Source organism: Rattus norvegicus, chromosome 14, assembly GCF_021556685.1.
Source record: "Rattus norvegicus strain SHRSP/BbbUtx chromosome 14, alternate assembly SHRSP_T2T, whole genome shotgun sequence".
Taxonomy (NCBI): domain Eukaryota; kingdom Metazoa; phylum Chordata; class Mammalia; order Rodentia; family Muridae; genus Rattus; species Rattus norvegicus.
Genome location: NC_141547.1, coordinates 39136389 through 39155210, shown reverse-complemented (window position 1 = coordinate 39155210; position 18822 = coordinate 39136389). Strand labels below are relative to the sequence as shown.

Genomic DNA, 18822 nt, shown 5'->3' with positions numbered 1-18822 from the left:
CAAAGTTGCCCAACAGAAGCAAGAGGTAGCCATAAAAACAAAAGAGGAATTTTACAAACTACTCACCAAAAATCAAAATAATGACAAACTAAAATGAAAAACATTGTGAAAATTTAAAATGAGTAACAAATGTCAGAATATATGAAGTATAGCCCGTGATTTGACTTAATGAGTAAAGATGGTTGATACTTGCCCTGCCTACCCAAGTTTCATCGGCCTGGTGCATGTCATGGAGAAACCCCCACAAGCCGTTGTTTGACTCCCATGTGAACTCAGTGGTACAAGTCCTTCCCTCAACGCACACACTGTTTTTAAATGTATGAGTAATTGAATTCTTTTTTTAATTTACATTTTAAATGCTTTAATTCTTATAGAATACTATTTTTATATGAGGATGAAGAAGTCCTTGATGGTTAAGAGTACTCACTGCTTTTCTAAAAAGCCTAACATTCATTTTCAGAAACCACAAGAAGCAATTGACTACTACATGTTATTCCAGATACAGGTGATCCAATGCCCTTCCTGGGCCTCATGGACCTGAACACACATGTAGCGAGGGCTCACATGTGTACACACACACACACACACACACACACACACCGATAAAAGTAAATTCATCTTTAAAATATGGTTTATTTGTATGACATCAAATGTTTTATTGTGAACAGTACTGCATGTAAAAGTATACATTTATACCTTATGGATTGGCTACAACTCTAAGTATACTATATTGCAAAGTTATCATTTTTGTGGTAATAACTTCTCTAGAAAATATCTACTCTCCTTACATATTTAATGGTTAGTATTTCATCATTGACTAGAGTCCCTTTGCCATCCAAAGTTAACTTTAAATTTATTCCTCCTATAATTGTAGGTGAAGAATAGGAAGAACTTTATTAAAATGTATCATTTATAAGTAAATTTATTTAGTGTACTGAGAAAAGTCTGATGCTTTGTTTTGATTTTTTAAAGAGTCTATCCTCAAACATTGGAAACGATAAAGGAAGAGAAGAGCAAAGCTAGAGAAATTGCAAGTAAAATTAAATAAAAATGTTAGCAATGGATCAATGGAGAATAAATACAACAGAAAAGAAAGTGATTTAGAGTCTTAATGTCACCAACAGAGTTTTTAAAAACTTGTCTTCTTAAGTGGGAATAAAATTGAGAGCAAAGAAGACGGTACAAGAACAAAATAGAAAAGAGTTATTGAGAAATGGAAGCAGAAAAGTAGAGAGAGGAGTAGAGAATAGAGGAGAGACAGAGAGAACAAGACAGAGAGAAGGTAATAAGAAATAGAACATTGAGGCGAGAAATAGCTATGAAGTTAAAAGGACTAATATTCTAAGCCACCAAATTTGAAGACCTAAACAAAAACACGTATTTGTGAAAAAAATGTCAAAGTAGTAACAAAAAATATAAATGTTAGTAGGATTTATAAATAATAAAGAAATGTACGAGGCTCTTCCTACCCTAAATTATCTGGTCTGATCAAATTTAGTTATCTTTAACCAAACTATGAATGAAAGGATAATTCTTACCTCAAGTGAAACAAAAGGAGGAAGTTACCCATTTCACTAAGACTAGTAACATTCAAAACTAATTGGAGACAACATAAGAAAGTGATATAGTCTTTTCTCTAGTATTTGCAAGCATGTTTTTCCACATAAATATGCTAATTCTACAGAGTAATTTAAATTATGATTATGACAATAATAATGATAATGATGGAATCAAATCTGTCTCCCCTTAATACAGAAAGGCTATCTCAGCTTCTAAGTGTAGTTAAGAGCATACTGTATACACAAATATCTGCCCTTTTTATTTAGTATTTCATCAAAACCATATTTTTCAGGGAATATGCTTGACTATAGTGACTACATTCTTAAACAATAATCCAGAAAATTACCTAAATAATTTCCAAAGCAATATCCCACAGAGACTTGAATTCAGTAGAGAACAAATACTCATTTAAAATTAACTTCCCAAGTGACCCTACTTTGGACATTTTCAATTTGGACAGCTCTACCAATTCCTTTACCAACCCTAAAAGAAGCAGCTAGTCCCATCAACTCTTCACATTAGCATTTCGGCCAGCCTGCACTTATTCTTTCTAATATGTGTACTAAGAATTCACAGATGAGAATAGTCTAATATTGTACTCCCTCTGCTGCTGTAGCTACATCAGAGACTATCCTCCTGTAATACAATTTAGTACATCAAATTTTTAATTTCCTTTCATTTATCTCTAAAAGTCACTAATAAGCTCCTAATTGGTAAATCTATTTGCTGCTTTTGGCTTAATCTATAACTGTCTCTCTACTTCACCTACACTGGTGAAATGTTTAATATTTATGATTAACCCCCCCATTATTTTCATATTCATTCCTCTCTTCTGATTCTTCTAATATCTATTGACCATCCCCTTTCCCTGGTTCTTCCACACCCACAATCTGTGCCTCCCAAAACTCAGTGGTGAGTCATAACCCTCAGAATCTGCATACCTACCTATAACCTGAACAACAACTGCAAATGCAATATCTAAAAGTGACCTGCTAATCTTCCTAAGTAGGGCAAAAAGGCACCTTCATTCATTGTTTCTCCCTCTAAAATACACGATTCTAATTCTACTATAGGTCTTTATTATTTGTTGTTTGTTTTATGTGTATGAGTCTTCTATCTGCATGTACACCTGTGTGCTTAAAGAGGGCTTCAGATCCCGTTAAAGATCATTGTTAGCCATCATGTTGTTGCTGGAAACTGAACCTGGGACCTCTGGAAGAGCAAACAGTCCTCTTGATTGCTAAGCTGTCTCCCCAGTGATACAGTAGTCCTTGAGGTCTCTTTCCTGCCCTCTTCTCTTCAAACCCATAAAGTTTGTGATAACATCCACGATTGGATCAAAATCTCACAAATCAGAAATCAGAGGAGCAAGTTTCCTAAATGACTTCAAGCAATGGAAGCCTGGTGTCCCAGAGTTATAAAGACTAAGAACAGAAAGATTCACATAAGTTTGAGGACAGCTTGGGTTGCATAGTGATCTCTAAGGAGAATGGTGCAATGTGAGGTACAGTCTCAGAAAATACGGAGGCTGAGCTGAAACAAGAGCTGTCTGGACCATCCCGAATGACTTCCTTGTATTTTCTTCTGTCCATCATTGGACATTCAATACCTGACTCACAGTTTTCGATGAGGAATCTGTGGAAAATAATAAGAAATTTTGTGGATCCCTCACACATAAAACAGTGTGTGATCTTGAAAACTTCTACAATTCGTATACCCAGAAGATGAATAGGTGATATGGTATCCTCTAAGTTCTACATCATAGATTCTGTACCTAGATTCTTATTTACAGTATGTCACACTTCAGCCAGGGTCATCTGGCAAAGACCTTCATGTGATGAGGTCTCTTCCTGTGAGAAATATTCATCTTTTACTTGGCCAGCACTTGACAAGGAGATTAGAAATGATCATCTGTCTCCTTTCTTCAAGGCAGCTCCTAGGAAACTGAGTGAATGAATCACAGGCAAACTTCCTGATGCTTCAATTCCTTCCTCCCTAGAACACTTTGAGTGCATGGCCTTTAGAGAATTTATCTCCCACCCCTTGTTGTCACAGATATATTTTGGCTTAGTTCATCTCTAGCCTGAACCCTTCCAATAGCTCCCAACTAGCTAACCAAATTGAGTTTCTATGGTTCAGTGTTACAGTGCTTGCATAATTACGACTGGCAAATGTACATTGGAACGCATCATGTTCAGGTTAAAAACACATGATGAATATCTAATGTGCTGTGCCTTCTTGCCTCTCTATATATTTCCAGAATTCCCCATCCCCTAACACATTCTCTGATACTGATCATAATAAAACTATTTCCTCAGACCAGCCATGTGTTTGTGAACTAGCTTGTGCAGTCTCTCTCGCGCATGTGCACAATGCTGCCAACGGTTTGCAGCATCAGTTTTCTCACATTCTCCCCAGGAACATTCCATCCAGCCCAGGCAATGAGTTCCTTCTCTGTTTTGGCATAATGTTTTATAAATAAATACATAAATTGTTCATTTTAATGTGACTCGTACTTGACTTGAGTCCTATGCAAAGTGTTTTCTATCTGTCACATTGTTAAAAGCTTTCAGGGCAACACCCTGAAATAATATGATTGTATCCGATAACGTTTTAATACAGAAATCTAAGCTTTTCAAAAATAGAAATACCTAGTTATAAAGTTATTAGCAGTGGAAGATTTATGTGATAATGGAGTCCAGGTTTGCTGCAGAACTCTCCTCCTGAAACATAGTTAGTAGATGTCTCTATTCTCCTATGACACAAGTGACAATTGAGTAGGAAACCCGACTTGAGGCTTTGCAGAATATGCACTGTGGTTTCAGGTTTCAGAGTAGATCTAACAAGAGAAACAAGATTTAGATTTATTTAAAATCTGGCCAATAGAACCAATCCTCATTACTTCAATCAAGAAATACCACTGAATGTCTGATATGTATAAGACTTTACAGCAAAAGCTGGCCAGTGCTGATGTAGACCATATTTCCTTAACATGGTTATCTTAAATATTTGCTTCTGACTTAATAATTTTGTGTTGTCTTAATAATGGGAAAATATTACACTGACCATTTACATTATCTACCCTCTCTATATGGTACTTAACTGAGTTAAGGTTATAAAAAATGCTGGGCAAAAGTTATTCACTGGTAAGCAATGAGAATATAATTTTATGAACATTAATTATATTAACAAGACACTGGAATGTTTTTCATAGCCCCTCTTGCTTGTATTTCTCCCAAAGCAATTTAAGATTTTTGTTTGTCTGTTCAATTGGTATGGTACAGTGCACCAGAGATGCTAAACAAAACTGACAAGGGTTATCTTTTCTATGCTCAGATCTTTTTTGATGTGGAAAATGGGGAGAGAATCTAAAATTGTTCATCTGATTTTCATGAAACCAGTACAAAGAGAGTGATAAAGACAAAACATAAACCAAGATCTTCAAAGTTTTTGTAAGCATTGCTAGAATCCTAAGGAACATTAATGGAACTACACTGTGATTGTCAACAACTCAAGGGGTCCTTAATTATCCTTTACACTATGTCTACATTGAGCTTGTGCTTTTTCCATAAAATAAATATTCCTCAGGCATGTCGTTACTGCTGCTGCTGTTGTTGTTGTTGTTGTTACTGCTGCTGTTACTGCTGTTGTTGTTGTTACTCAAACTGGGATTGTGCTTCCTGTACCTTTTGCACAATGATAATCTGCAAATAGGAAACTTTGTGGTAATAAGAACCAAATCACTAGTCCCATTCCCACTATATTCACAGCTCTTTGAATGGGAGTTCCTGGAAGGAAGCTGCAAACACAAAGGCTGAGTGACCAGGATTTCTATAACATGGAGAGGTTGGACTGTGGCAAGTGCAGAACCAAGTTATCTTGGGCAATCCTCATCCTTTAGCAGCCTTATGCTGCCCCTCTGTGTGTCAGCTAATTGTATTGCTAATACAATGTTTATTACTATAAAGCCTTATGGTAACTACAGCATTGGAACCTGGAACTTGACTCAACCCAAATCTGTGTTCCCAGGCCATGATCACTAATACTTGGCTCTAGAATAAACGATCGATTATCGAGTCTGAAGTAAGAGCTGAAATTTTAATTTTTGGCAGCACAGTCTGATTAAATACCGTCAGAAAACTATATAAAGTTGCATTTGCAGAATCATGACATGCATTAATATGAATGAAGTTGTAAGTAATTCAATACAGTTGTTGTCGTTTGGATGTTCTCAAATTCAAGTCAGATACAATACAGTGTGTGAGATCCAGGAATGAGTTGAGAAACATCTAGATGGCTGACTCTAAATTCCTCGACTCTGGAGAGACGAGATCGTACCTGTGACCAGTTATCCGGCAATTAGATGAGAAATAAAGACAAATAAGCTTCTGACTCTTATTCTGTGTCTCCTCTAGAAACTACATTTTAGGAACTTCATTATAAAAAAAATCTTCATTATAAAACTTCAGCCAATAGAACATGATAACCCACACTTTTGTAGACCCAATATAACTTTTAAATGAGACAATTTTGATCATTAAAAAATAACTTAGGGAGCTGGAAAGATGGCTCAGTGGTTAAGAGCACTGGTTGCTCTTCCAGAGGTCCTGAGTTCAATTCCCAGCAACCACATGGTGGCTCACAACCATCTATAATGGGATCTGATGCCCTCTTCTGGTGTGCCTGAAGACAGCAACAGTGTGCTTATATAACTAAAATAAATAAATCTTTAAAAAAATTAACATAGATACTAGGAAGAAACAGATCATTCATATCCACTAATTAATATCAGTAGCATTAAAATTGGGACAATCAGACATTGCACACTATTCAATATGCTAACCACCTATAAAATGTCTGGCCAGACATTCTAAAATACTGGTGACTTGCATGTTTAAGTATGTCAGAGCAAAATAGCATTATTCTCTGATTGCTTTAACATATCAGGAATGCAAGGCCATGATGGGATTATGATTTGATAATTTGTGGAAAGCTTTGTAAACTTCTGAGTTTTTGCTTGTTTATAATTTGCATTGTATGATTTTAACAAAGCAGTGGCAGCAGTGAAGACTAAGGAACCTACAAAAATGCAATCTTAGCAGGCACCGTGACTGATGCTCCTTCCCACAAAGGCCATGGCCCTGAGGACATAGCTGGCACCTTCTCCTAAGCCATTCCATTAACGTGAGAAATAACTGACTAGCAGAGGGCATAAAGGAGTCTTCACCTCTAAAATAATCATTAAGATGCTTCTGGCTAATTTGCTCTCAAAACTGTCCAGGAGAGCTCCAAGTGTTTTCAGGAATTAATGTTTTGCAAAAGCAAGTTAAAGACTGGCTTTGAACAGCAAGGGCTTTTTATCCCTTAAAGCAATTCAAAAGCCTATGACCTACAAACACATGAAGTGAGCTGTGAAATCTGTGTGGCTCTAAAGAGGCCATGCTGCCCAATGTGCCTCAGAGGTGACTGCCGAAGAGGACAGTTAACAGGAAAGAATTTCCCTAAAGACAGCTAAAAGAATCACATAAAGCAATAGACAAGGGGGAGGGGGTATTCGATGCAAGAGTCAAGCACTATGACATTGGTTTAACAAGAAATTCACTGTTATGCAGGAAAGAGCGTTTGTCCTGTCTGTAAAGCAGTGTTTACTGTGTAGATCTGTGGTTACTGTTTCCATTTGCCCATTCTCAGAACAGAAGAAGCTGTCACTAAAGTCAACCAGACTATTTGACAATGCTTAATGAATGCATTGGAGACATGAGACCTGTTAGCAGAAGTCACTGATGACTGTTCTACGGGAAACCTCACATGATATCATTCTGAACTTGGCAGGAAGATAAAAGCAAGCAGATGAAACTTGGGGCAAGTAATTGCATAAAGACAGTCCAGTTCATGGTTGGAAGCAGGAACATGTAAAGGTGTTACTATTGCTGCTGTTGGGGCTTTTGTTCTATTTATTTATGTATTTTTACTTATTTGTGTTATTTTATGAATGTGGTAGTTTAAAGGGCAATGCCTCCACTTGGCATTTTAATACTTGGTCACCAGAGGACACTATTTGAGACCACTCAGATTCACCTTGATGGAGGAAGTGTGTCACTGGAAGTGGGCTTGAGTGTTTAAAGCCTCCCTATCTCAAGTTGACTCTCTCTGCTTCTGGTTTGCAGTTAAAGGATGTGAGTTCTGAGCTGTTTTCTGCCACTATGCCAGGTACTTACTGCCATAAGCTTCTCCTCTGTAATGGTGAGGGACTCATCTCTTGGGAACCACAAGAGCCAAATAGCAACCCCACCCACCCACTCCTACCCTCGCCTTCTACAAGTCACCTTATTCATGGTATTTTGTCCGAGCAATATTAAAGTAACTAATGTATTGAATTATTTAGTCTTGAGGGTGGGGGGAGTGCACACACATGACCATGTACATGCCAAGTCATTCTTGATGTAAGAGAACAACTGAATAGAATCAATTTTCTGCTTCTACTACTTGGATTCCTGAGGGCTCGTGCACCCTTTACAAAGCTCCCTAGTAGCATTTAGACAAATGACATCTCTACACAACCGGAAGCCAGGCAACCCCATCACAGACATACAGCCAGATGATCCCAAATGACCATCATCATGCATGGGTCATCATGCATGACCCAGACCAAATACAGATGATGCTCTAATATGCGCCAGTTAAAACAATCTCTTTGATGGGTACAGAAAAATGAAGAACACACAATGTGAGTGAAAACAAAAACAAACTACCAGTGTAAGAAAGAAAACTAAATGCACATTCATGTTTTCAAGCATATATTTGAAAATGAAGATCTTTATGAAATATATGAGAATAGTTATTTCACATAGACACACATACCCACGTGTGTGTGTGTGTGTGTGTGTGTGTGTGTGTGTGTGTGTTATAATTGTTTGTATACAATGAAGGGATAAAGACTAAATGGTATAGAAAGTGAAAATATTTGTAGACTTGAGAACGTCTCATACAATGAGCACCATGCAGCATGAGGTTACACTGGTATTGTCTGGGCTTAACAGATCTACTTCACATATTTTCTTGTGTCCAGGGTTATGCACATGAATCAAGATGAGCCATAGTGGGAGCCAGGAACTATATTGAGGATCTTATTTTGAATGAATTGCATTAGGCACAGGATGTGTGAGTAGCTACAACAGGTGACCAGGAGGTTCTGGACTCTGGAATCTTTGACAAGCATCCCCTGACTACACAGCTCTATTTTAAATGTACAGTCTTCCTAACTAGTGTACTGTATCACAACTAGTGTAATATGTTACTCTAAAGTATCCTTTCCAGCTTTAGTCACCTAGAATGGAATCTATTATATGTAACTGGTCATTGAATATAGAAAATTTGAAAAACATTACTTTTTCCAGATTTTTTGAGGTAAGATTTTAATCAGATAAACATCTTGAAACCACTGTAGTCATTTATTTAGGTTGATGTAATGAAACCTCTTAAATTAATGATTTAATTGAATTGTAATTGAATAATATAATAATAATTAAATCAAATAATGTAAATCCTCAGTTCTCAATGTTGAAGTCTGTAACTGCATTGTTAGCATTTTTGGATCATCCTGGAAACCATAAGGAAATATTCATCCCTTGCTTCTTTCCTAGTTCTGATGCTTGTCAATCAGTATTGGCATTTCTGGTTTGTAAATGCCTGACAGATATCTCTCCCTTCGTCATTCTTCCTGTGTTTATATAATCATCTTCAATCTCTATTCAAAATTCCCCTTTAATGACAGCAAAGATACCCGAGAGCCCATCAGAGTGACCTCATTTTACCTGGAGCCCTATCAAGGCAACTACAAGGCAAGGTACAGAACAAGCAGAGCACGCAATTAGGGCTCGGCCATCTCTTCTGGAGAAACTATGGTTCAAACCATAAAACAACATATGCAGTGTGCCAAAAGAATGCTTCTGTTAGTCCCAGGGGTATAGTGGCTGTGCTGAAATGGTAGGTAAATCTTTTCTCTTTTTATGTTTAGCAAACTCTGAATATTAGTAAGCTTCACAAGTATGAGCGTTAAGGACCAAAGTATTATAATAATAAATGTAGCTTGGGAGCAGCAGCTATAATCCAGACAGCTTGAAAGAACTGTTTACTTTACAATCTGAAAATTCTCATACAGCATGAAAAAACTAAACATCATAATGGCTGTAGCACCTATTAGACTGATATTTTCATCAAACTAGCAGGAGGGGAAAAAGGAACAGATAAACTAAGCTGTGAAAACTTTAATCCTAGGCTTTCAGGCATATTTACTCTTGAGTCCACTTGTCAACAGCATTAATAACTATAACAAGGCTTTCTTCTGTTAGATGGCAAAGACCTATGGCCGCTCTCATGAAGCCGGATAATGTGACTCAGCAGATGTACTGATTGAAATGGAGGGGAAAAGGCTAACTGTAATACCCTGCGGATTCTAATTTCATCTTAATTATAAGGTATTTGTCCGAGATAACTAGGAAAAACCTTAATTTGACATTAGAATTTGTTTCTGAGTAAGAGACAGTGTCAGCTACAGTGATGCCAAAAATCTAGACTCTTTAATAGATTTTACTTTTGTGAATTGTAAAGTTTCTCAGTAAGGAATTCAGATATAATTCAGAGACCAGAAAGACCATCACTAGGGGAAAAAAATCCTTAATTTTTCTCTAAATTTTTGTATGCCGGTTGTGAGAACATAAACTGGCCATTGTTTAGTCATTCTTCAACAGGCGTCTTTGTAGTGGTCTACATGCAATGAGTTACCTTGATACTTGACCAAAACATGCATGCACACATACATGTAGACATGTATATGTGTGTGTGCTATACACACATACACACACACACATAAGCATGCACGCGCACACACACACACACACACACACACACACACACACACACACACACGGACACATACAATCTTGTGTCCAAAAATTAATAAATGATAAACTCAGTCTTCAGCCAGGAGCTAAATCTTTAAACATACCATCCTATTTGTTAAATGCGTGGTTATTCATTGGGGTGGTTTGAATTACAGTGACCTTCATGGGTTCATATATAAATACTTGGTTCTCAGTTACTTGAACTGTTTGGAAAGGACTAGGAAGTGTGGCCTTGTGGGAGATGTGTCACTGGGAAGAGACTTTGAGATTTTAAAACTAACTCTCTCCATCTATCTCTATCTTTCACTCCTTCCCCCTCCTCCTCCTCCTCCTCCTCCTCTTACTCCTCCTCCTCCTCCTCTTACACCTCCTCCTCTTCCTCTTCCTCCTCTGTGCTAAGCAAGGATTTAAACTCTCATTTAGTGTGCCAGTGCCTTGCATACCTGCCTGCCTAACCCTTTAGAACTGTGAGCCCACTCAAATGTTTTCTTTTATAAGTTGCTGGGTTATGGTGATCTGTCACCACAATACAGAAGAAACTAAAATAGTCAGTGTGTCAGGCACATGGCAGGTGCCCTAAAGATAAGACAGGCAAGTGATATAGACCCATATGTCAGGGCCTTTGTATAGAGGATAGGAAATCCCTTCACTTATATTTACTATTATTCTTTCAGCATCTGTAATAATATAATGCTGGTGATGAATGCCTTAATGGAATAAGAGGACTAAACATTAGGTAAGATTCAATAGCTTAAAACCAGTTTCCTTAATTTCTCCTAGTTTTATAATTTTTACATTCTAAATTTTCAAGCCATTAAATGAGTAGTTCATGAAAGCCTATAACACTTCAAAAATGTTTTGGTAGTAATAATATATTCTACCCATTTTCTTTAAGAAATGACAGTTGGATCTATCAAAAGAGGAAGACACACCCTATCATTTTTCAATGCAAATTACCTGGCATAAATTATTTTCAACAGTCTATATGGGTAAGAAAAAGAAAAACAAGATCCGTTCCTACTATTGTTTCCTCTAAGAACTGAAATATATAAAAATAAAGGAACACATCAGACATCTGTATACCGATAAAAAATTAACATTATAAATCCAAAGATTCTGTTACTTTTTCCTCTTATTACAAATTATAATCGACATGAAAGACTCTTCCACTCCCAAGCTGATATAGAGATGACACCAATAATTCACAACCGCATTTGATTTTCTTCCACCATTCACTGTACGTTGCCATGGAAGCCACTCCCTTATCAAAACTGGGTTGCTGTGGAATTGAATTCCTGAATCTTTATCCTCCACCTGCAAAGCAAAGTGCTATCTGCAACCTCCACCAACTGGAAGAAACGAGGTCATAGACTTAGCGAATTACCCTGAAAGACTGACAACTTTTTCCTGCTTTCTTCAAATACCTGGATTTCAGCAACCAGAAGGCATCTATTCAGAGCGTGTTAGAGTTTCAATAGGACCTGATTGAGCTCACAGCTAACCACTCTCCTAGAATTGGAAATATGTGGACTTGAACTAAAATGCTGTCTTAAATTTTGGCCAAATGCCCGAACCCTGGGCAGCGTTTGAGTCCAAGTGTCTCTTGCATAAAACTGTTGACAACTGAAGCGGAAAACGTCCAACAAAAACGTAAATAAAGGAACTCGTGGAAGATGTGCTTCACTTGAATACACTTCATAGGTTGAGGCAATTTTCTTGAAAACCGGTGTTCTTATATTTCTTTGTGAGCCACAGCCTTTAAAGGCTGAGCGGTCTCTCCAGCTCAAACTAGTGCTTTTAATAACTATATCAAAATTGACCAATTCCAGCAAGTAGACATGCAAGAATACATTTTTCTCAGGTTCAATAGTCCACTAGGATAAAGTTGTCTTAGCGATACACTAAAATCATGTTGTAAATAGTAGGTAAGTAGTTTAAAATTAAAACTCATTCATGATAACAGAACCTTCCTAGGCTGTTTTGTGTAACAATTGCTTTCCATCTTCTTCAAAAGCAATTATGTTATTGAACACTTTTCTGATGCAAAAGAATGACTATGTATTTGGGCTATAGTTAATACTTATTGAGCATTTTGTTTATGTCTAATATGATTATGTGTTTTATATAGATTACTTCTTTTAGCCATTATAACAAACCTATAAAGTAGATACTTCTGTTTCCCTCACATTCCCTTCAGGAAGGAAAATAAATTGTTTTTCCAATATCCACAAACCAGAGCCAGTAGATTTCAGAGAATCTATGAAATATTAAATCACTCATGGTGTTAATTATTTACTTCTAATGGCCAACAGTTTCCAGCATTGCTTCTGACTGATTATCTTGTCCTGTGAATTATAAAATATGCAATTATCAATGGATGTCAAAGCAATGTGATATAAATACCATAGTCAAAGTTTGTTACTATAAACAGTGAAAATGTTGAAGTGACACGAGTAAGTGGTAAAATCTCATACTGTTCTGGTTTCTGAATCAACATTTTATTTCTTGTATCTTTTGTGTCTTATTTCTTTGTTTTGTCATAGAAGAACCCATCATTAGATAAACAGTTACAATGTGTTAGGAATATCATTCTAGTTAAGTACTGACAAAGTGTTAACTAGTGACTTAGCATAAAACGATTGAGCATCCTATCAGAGGCCTCAAAATGAGTACAATTATTGTCATTTATTTCTTGTTGTTAACTCTTCCAAAACAAAGTCAATAGGTATGGGCAAAATTGATGATGTTATATTTATCACTAAACAATAGTACCTGATAAGTGCCTTTTAAACCTGAGTTCACTGGCATGTAGTGTTGTTTAGCTTCATGCATTCATTAGTAGGATAAACATAGATACATATTTTATGATTATAATTTATACCAAAACTGAATTTTTTAGTAATTTATTTTATTGTGTTAGTGCTTAGCACAAATGTGTGTGTGTTTGCTTCCTCTTTTTTTCCCGGCTGGAACCGCGGAGGCTGTACCAGAGGAGAAAAAGAAGGTTGCCGCTGTGCCAGGAACCTTTAGGAAGAAAAGGTTCCTGCTGTGCCAGAAACCCTTAAGAAAAAGCGAAGGAATTTCACAGAGCTGAAGGTGAAGCGCCTGAGGAAGACACTGCGGAAATGCAAGGAGGAAGCTCATCTGTGAGAAGGCAAAGCACTATCACAAGGAGTACAGACAGATGGACCGGACTGAGATTCGCATGGCGAGGACCGCAAGGAAAGCTGGGAACGTCTGTGAGCCCGCAGAACCAAAACTGGCCTTCGTCATCAGAATCCGAGGTATCAATGGAGTAAGCCCAAAGGTGCACATGGTGTTGCAGCTGCTTCGTCTTCGGCAGATCTCCAATGGCACCTTTGTTACTCTCAACAAGGCTTCAGTGAACATGCTGAGGATTGTACATTGCATGGGGGTACCCCAGCCTGAAGTCAGTAAATGAGATCATCTACAAGCGAGGCTATGGCAAAGTCAATAAAAAGCGCATTGCCTTGACAGATAACTCCTTGATTGCTCGATCTCTTGGTAAATTTGGCATCATCTGCATGGAGGATCTAATTCATGAGATCTATACAGCTGGGAAACGCTTCAAGGAAGCAAATAACTTCCTATGGCCCTTCAAATTATCTTCCCCACGAGGTGGCATGAAGAAAGAGACAACTCACTTTGTTGAAGGTGGAGATGCTGGCAACAGGAAGACCAGATAAACAGGCTTATTAGACGATGAACTAAGGTATTGTCCGTGGTATTTTTATAATCTGGCCGGTTAATAAACAGTCACAGCTCGGCAAATTGAAAAAGAAAATGTGTGTGTGTTTATGTTATATGCGGTGCCAGGTACCTGTGGAAGCTAAAAGGTCACTGAATCATCTACAAATGAAGTACAGATTGCTATAAGGCATCATATGGGTGCTGGGTCCGATGTTCTCTGCAAGAGCAACACATGCTTTCTAACCTTGCACCAAATCTAATATTCCACTCCTTATGCTTTTGTTCACAAACGTTTTGTATATACAGAAGCATGTGTGCATCCCTGTGTGGGTCTTTGGATGATAACGCCCACCGTAAGTTCAGGTGCTTCAGCGCTTGGTCCCCAGTCGGGGGGCCAATAGCACAGACTTGGAGTTGTGACCCCACTGGAAGAAGTAAGCCACTTGGTCAGCCTTTGAGCCACAGGTTGGTGCCAGTTCAGTCACTGCTTCCTCCTTGAGGGTCAGGGTGTAAGCCCTCAGCTCTGACCAGTAGCCAGGCCAGCTGCTTGGTGACAGGCTTTCTGCCAGTGACATCTTTCTATCCTTGCAGAACCATAAACAAGAGAAGAAACCCTTCCTTCTAAAGGTTAGTTTGGTTGTGCTTTCTACTGCAGTAATAGAATCATAGCTAACACCCTTGTGTTTACAATTCTAACAATTTAATACACAAGATCCTTTTGGTCTGTTCCACAGTGAATATTTTATTTATTTTCGTTCTTTATAGTTCTATGTAATCATAGTACATCACAGTATTCATGAAATTATCACTTCCCCTGGATAATAATACCAGGTATCACCACTGTAACATAATTCACACCAACGTAAAGTTTTATATGATCATTTTAAAGGCAAGGTTTCTGTCTTGTCCAAATGTGTTTGTGTGTGTGTGTGTGTGTGTGTGTGTGTGTGTGTAGACAGATATATCTTGCGAGATGCTCAGTGAGTGTACTTTAAACTGAAAGGAAACTAAATCCCAAACTTGGTGACTATCTTAATGGAATCTCTAACATCTCTCGTCGGTTCTCTAATCTACACAGTCATTCAGACACTGGACATTTATTAAATCCTTAAACACTGGTGTTGTCCATAATGCTGAGGATTAAGAACACAAACCTGTAACAATAAAAACTCACAAGTAAGAAGGAAAACTGTTGGGGAAAACCAACATAAGAAGAGATGAGTGCACACACAAGAAAATCAATTTTGGATCTACAATTACTGCACGGTGAAAGGAGAGAGAAGTGAAGACACTCCAGGTATAATAAGGATTTACTCCATGTTTCCTAACTATGAGACTAGAGGTATGGTAAGAAGCCAATGAGTAGGAAATATATTTGCAAGTAACACAGATCAGTACAGAATATTTCATGGTTTTTATTGTTGAAATGCAAACGATACATTTGTACAGTATTAGAAATTTGCACAGGGTCTACAGCTTTAACTCATGGATAGAAATTGTCTCTTCTGTGTGAATCTTTGAAGAAAGATGGGAGGGAGGGAGGGAGGGAGGGAGGGAGGGAGGGAGGGAGGGAGTAAGGGAAAGGTGAAAGAAGAAGGGAAAGTAGAAGGAAAGTGGGAAGGAAGAAGGGACGAGGGAGGGGGAGGGAGAAAGGAGAGAAGGGGAGAAAAACTGCGAGTTGGTTGTGGTGGCTCATGTCTACCATACCAATACTATAGAGATAGAAAGGTGGGAAGACTACTCTAAGTTGGAGTAGCCTGGGCTACATAGAGGGTCCCAGGACAGCTTGTGTTACATAGTACAGACTCTGTCTAAAACTAAATGGGAAAATGGGTAAAAAGTAAAGTTTTTTTTTTCTTTTTCACATCAAGCAGAAACTAGCGAGAACTGCGTAGTGGCTGGGAATGGGACACCAATTATCTTCTTCTCAGGTAAGCGCCTGGAATATTCTCAGTGAAAGTGACTAAAATTCTAGAAATAAAACTCATCTAATCTCTACTGAAGTTTCGACTGCCCTTTAAAGTAGCTGCCTCTTACTGTTGAACAGCACTGGATTCGAGGAGCTGTAGGCAGGGCTGCTTGTGGAGCAAAAAAAAAAAAAAAAAAAAAAAAAAAAAAAAAAAAAAAAAAAAAAAAAAAAACAACAACATGAGATTCCTTAAAAGGAGGTCTCAAAAAATTACATCTGTATTTAAATCCCCTGTTAAGGTTAATCTGATACTCTGTTTTCCAAGTATTTCAGATTATTATTGTCAACTTTATCTTTTAGATTTCAAAACTACCAAAAGCCAGTCTCGATACCCAACGTATATTTGATGCATTTTTAAATCTAATTATATAAAATACAAGGGAGTAACCAGTATTTGCAACTTGAAGCAGCTACATAGTTAACTGATAATTCATTCTATCACTTTCTAAGAAAGTATGTTCTATTTATAGAGATAAAAAGGAATTTCTTAATTGGTCACTATTTAAATATGTAATTTGTCAAAAGGTAAATATTACTGTTTGAGAAATCTTGGAGTTAGTGCCCCCTCACAGTGTTAAAGACAGGAATATAATTTATTTTAATTTTAAGAAAATTATACATACGCACACACATATATATATACACATATATATGTATATACATATATGCATACATATGTATGTATTCAATTACCACTTCTTAAAGCACTGGAATCAAGGAGCTATCAGCATGCCTTGTAGGCTTCTGCTTGCTATGTAAAACAAATACTATGAAGTACCTTAAAAGGAGGTCTCAAAAATTATATCTATATATAAATCCACTGCTAAGCTCAATTTGAAGCTGTTAATATATATCCTTAATAAAAGGCACAAAATGTGTATTTGTTAAACTTTAAGGAAATTTTTTACAGGCAAAACATTATTACCCTCATACATGTTAATAGTTTGGTGTAAACCAAAACTATTTTTTTCACTAAAGTTCTGAGAACCCAACTGCCATTGAACTATGTGTTTTTAATTGAGTGGTTTAAGTGTTTCTAGTACAGAGATAACGTTGGGTATTAGCTGGCTGCTCTACACCAGTGTTTTAACTGAAGCAGATGTTCATTACAAGGAATATTATAGGAAAGACTGTGTATACGCATCCCATATTCAAGTGTTGTAAGGCTTCCTTTTACTACACATTCTGTTTGGGAAAAGTCAACTTTCCCCCTAATATGTCAGGAAAAAGCAAAACTGGTAGTAAAATCTTTGTACCATGAAGAAGATTACTTTGGGGTGGAAACTAAGCCATTAGTAAGACTCCAAAGCACTTCCGCACCATCCAGGATAACTCCACACAGCTTCCCTTGTCCACCAGCCAGGATCACACCACACAGCTTCCCAACCTTTCGCATTCCAGTGATTTTTCACTTTCTCTCTGCTCTTCTGTCAGAACTATGTATGTATCACACTTATTGCTCAAGCAACATAGGGAGTTCAATACTTGACTATCATTACAGAAAAAAAAAATGTGTACACTATCCTCACTGTGAGGAATAAAGGAAAATATATGCTAGTTTGAAGCACTGATCTACTTAGCACATTCAACCATACATATGTCTACAGGCATTCAGTATAGCACAGAATGCCTTTTGTCTAGTGGCTTTAAAAAAAAAAAAGCAAAACAGGACAAAACAAAACAAAATAGAAAACCCAGTAAACCATTCTGATTTCCCAAGAAAGGTCAATCTCATTTTCAGTGTATGAGGAGTAATAAGAAATTTAATCATAATGGTACTTGTTGTCTTATATTTAAAATTCTTTGTAAACAATGAGTTAAGACTGAGAACAGGTAAAATTGTTCTTTTAACCAAACCATGCTGGTATTTAATGTCCAATAGCTTGTCAATAGTCATGAGGATCTGAACTCATTATCTTAAATACAAGGTTGGCATTTATAAGAGAAATATCCTGAGGTTTCAAGTCCCACGAGAAGTATTAAAACACTTCTTCACCCTGCATTGGAAGTTAGTGGTAAGAGATTTGATCCAAACAAACTACTAAAATATGGGAATGTCTAGGTGACTTGATCTGAAATAATCAAGTTCTAGGAAAGCAGTACTTTATTATTTATGTATTTTTATTTCATGTACATTGGTGTTTTGTCTCCATATATGTCTAGGAGAGACTGTCAGATCCCCTGGAATTGGAGTTCTCTGAAAGAGCAGCCAGTGCCCTTAATCACTAGGCCACCTCTCCAGCCCAGAGAGTAGTGTTTAAATACTTACTGTAAACTTACAAAAATTCGATGCGCTGTTCTTCAAATTAATTTTCTAATAATCCATGTGATTGACTATACTTTCTATAAAAAATAAAAACTTAATGATAAAAGAATAACGGACTATACACTAGTAGCAACTGTTGTTTGTTGAGTCCAATTCTGAGGCAAGTACTTCACATGGTCTCTCCACTTCCATAAAGTTGGAAGTATGCCAAAACTCAGGATGCAGATGAAGAAGCTAAAACACGGACAAGTAAATGATTTGGCGCAGCACACACATTTGCTAATTAGCAATATCCAGGATTACTGAATCATTTATCCCCTCTTCCCATTCTTCAGGAATTTAGGATAGACAGTGAGCACTCGCTCCCACGGTCCTGTGTCTAACTACTGTCTTATTACTTGTAAAGAAGTATC

At 37.2% G+C, this 18822-nt stretch overlaps 1 protein-coding gene and 1 pseudogene across 1 annotated transcript in view; one reads left to right on the top strand and one right to left on the bottom strand.

Annotated features, from left to right (window-relative positions):
* Kctd8 (potassium channel tetramerization domain containing 8) overlaps positions 1-18822 on the bottom strand; it is a 240692-nt gene that overhangs the window by 216922 nt on the left and 4948 nt on the right.
* Rpl7-ps23 (ribosomal protein L7, pseudogene 23) lies at positions 13396-14217 on the top strand (annotated as a pseudogene).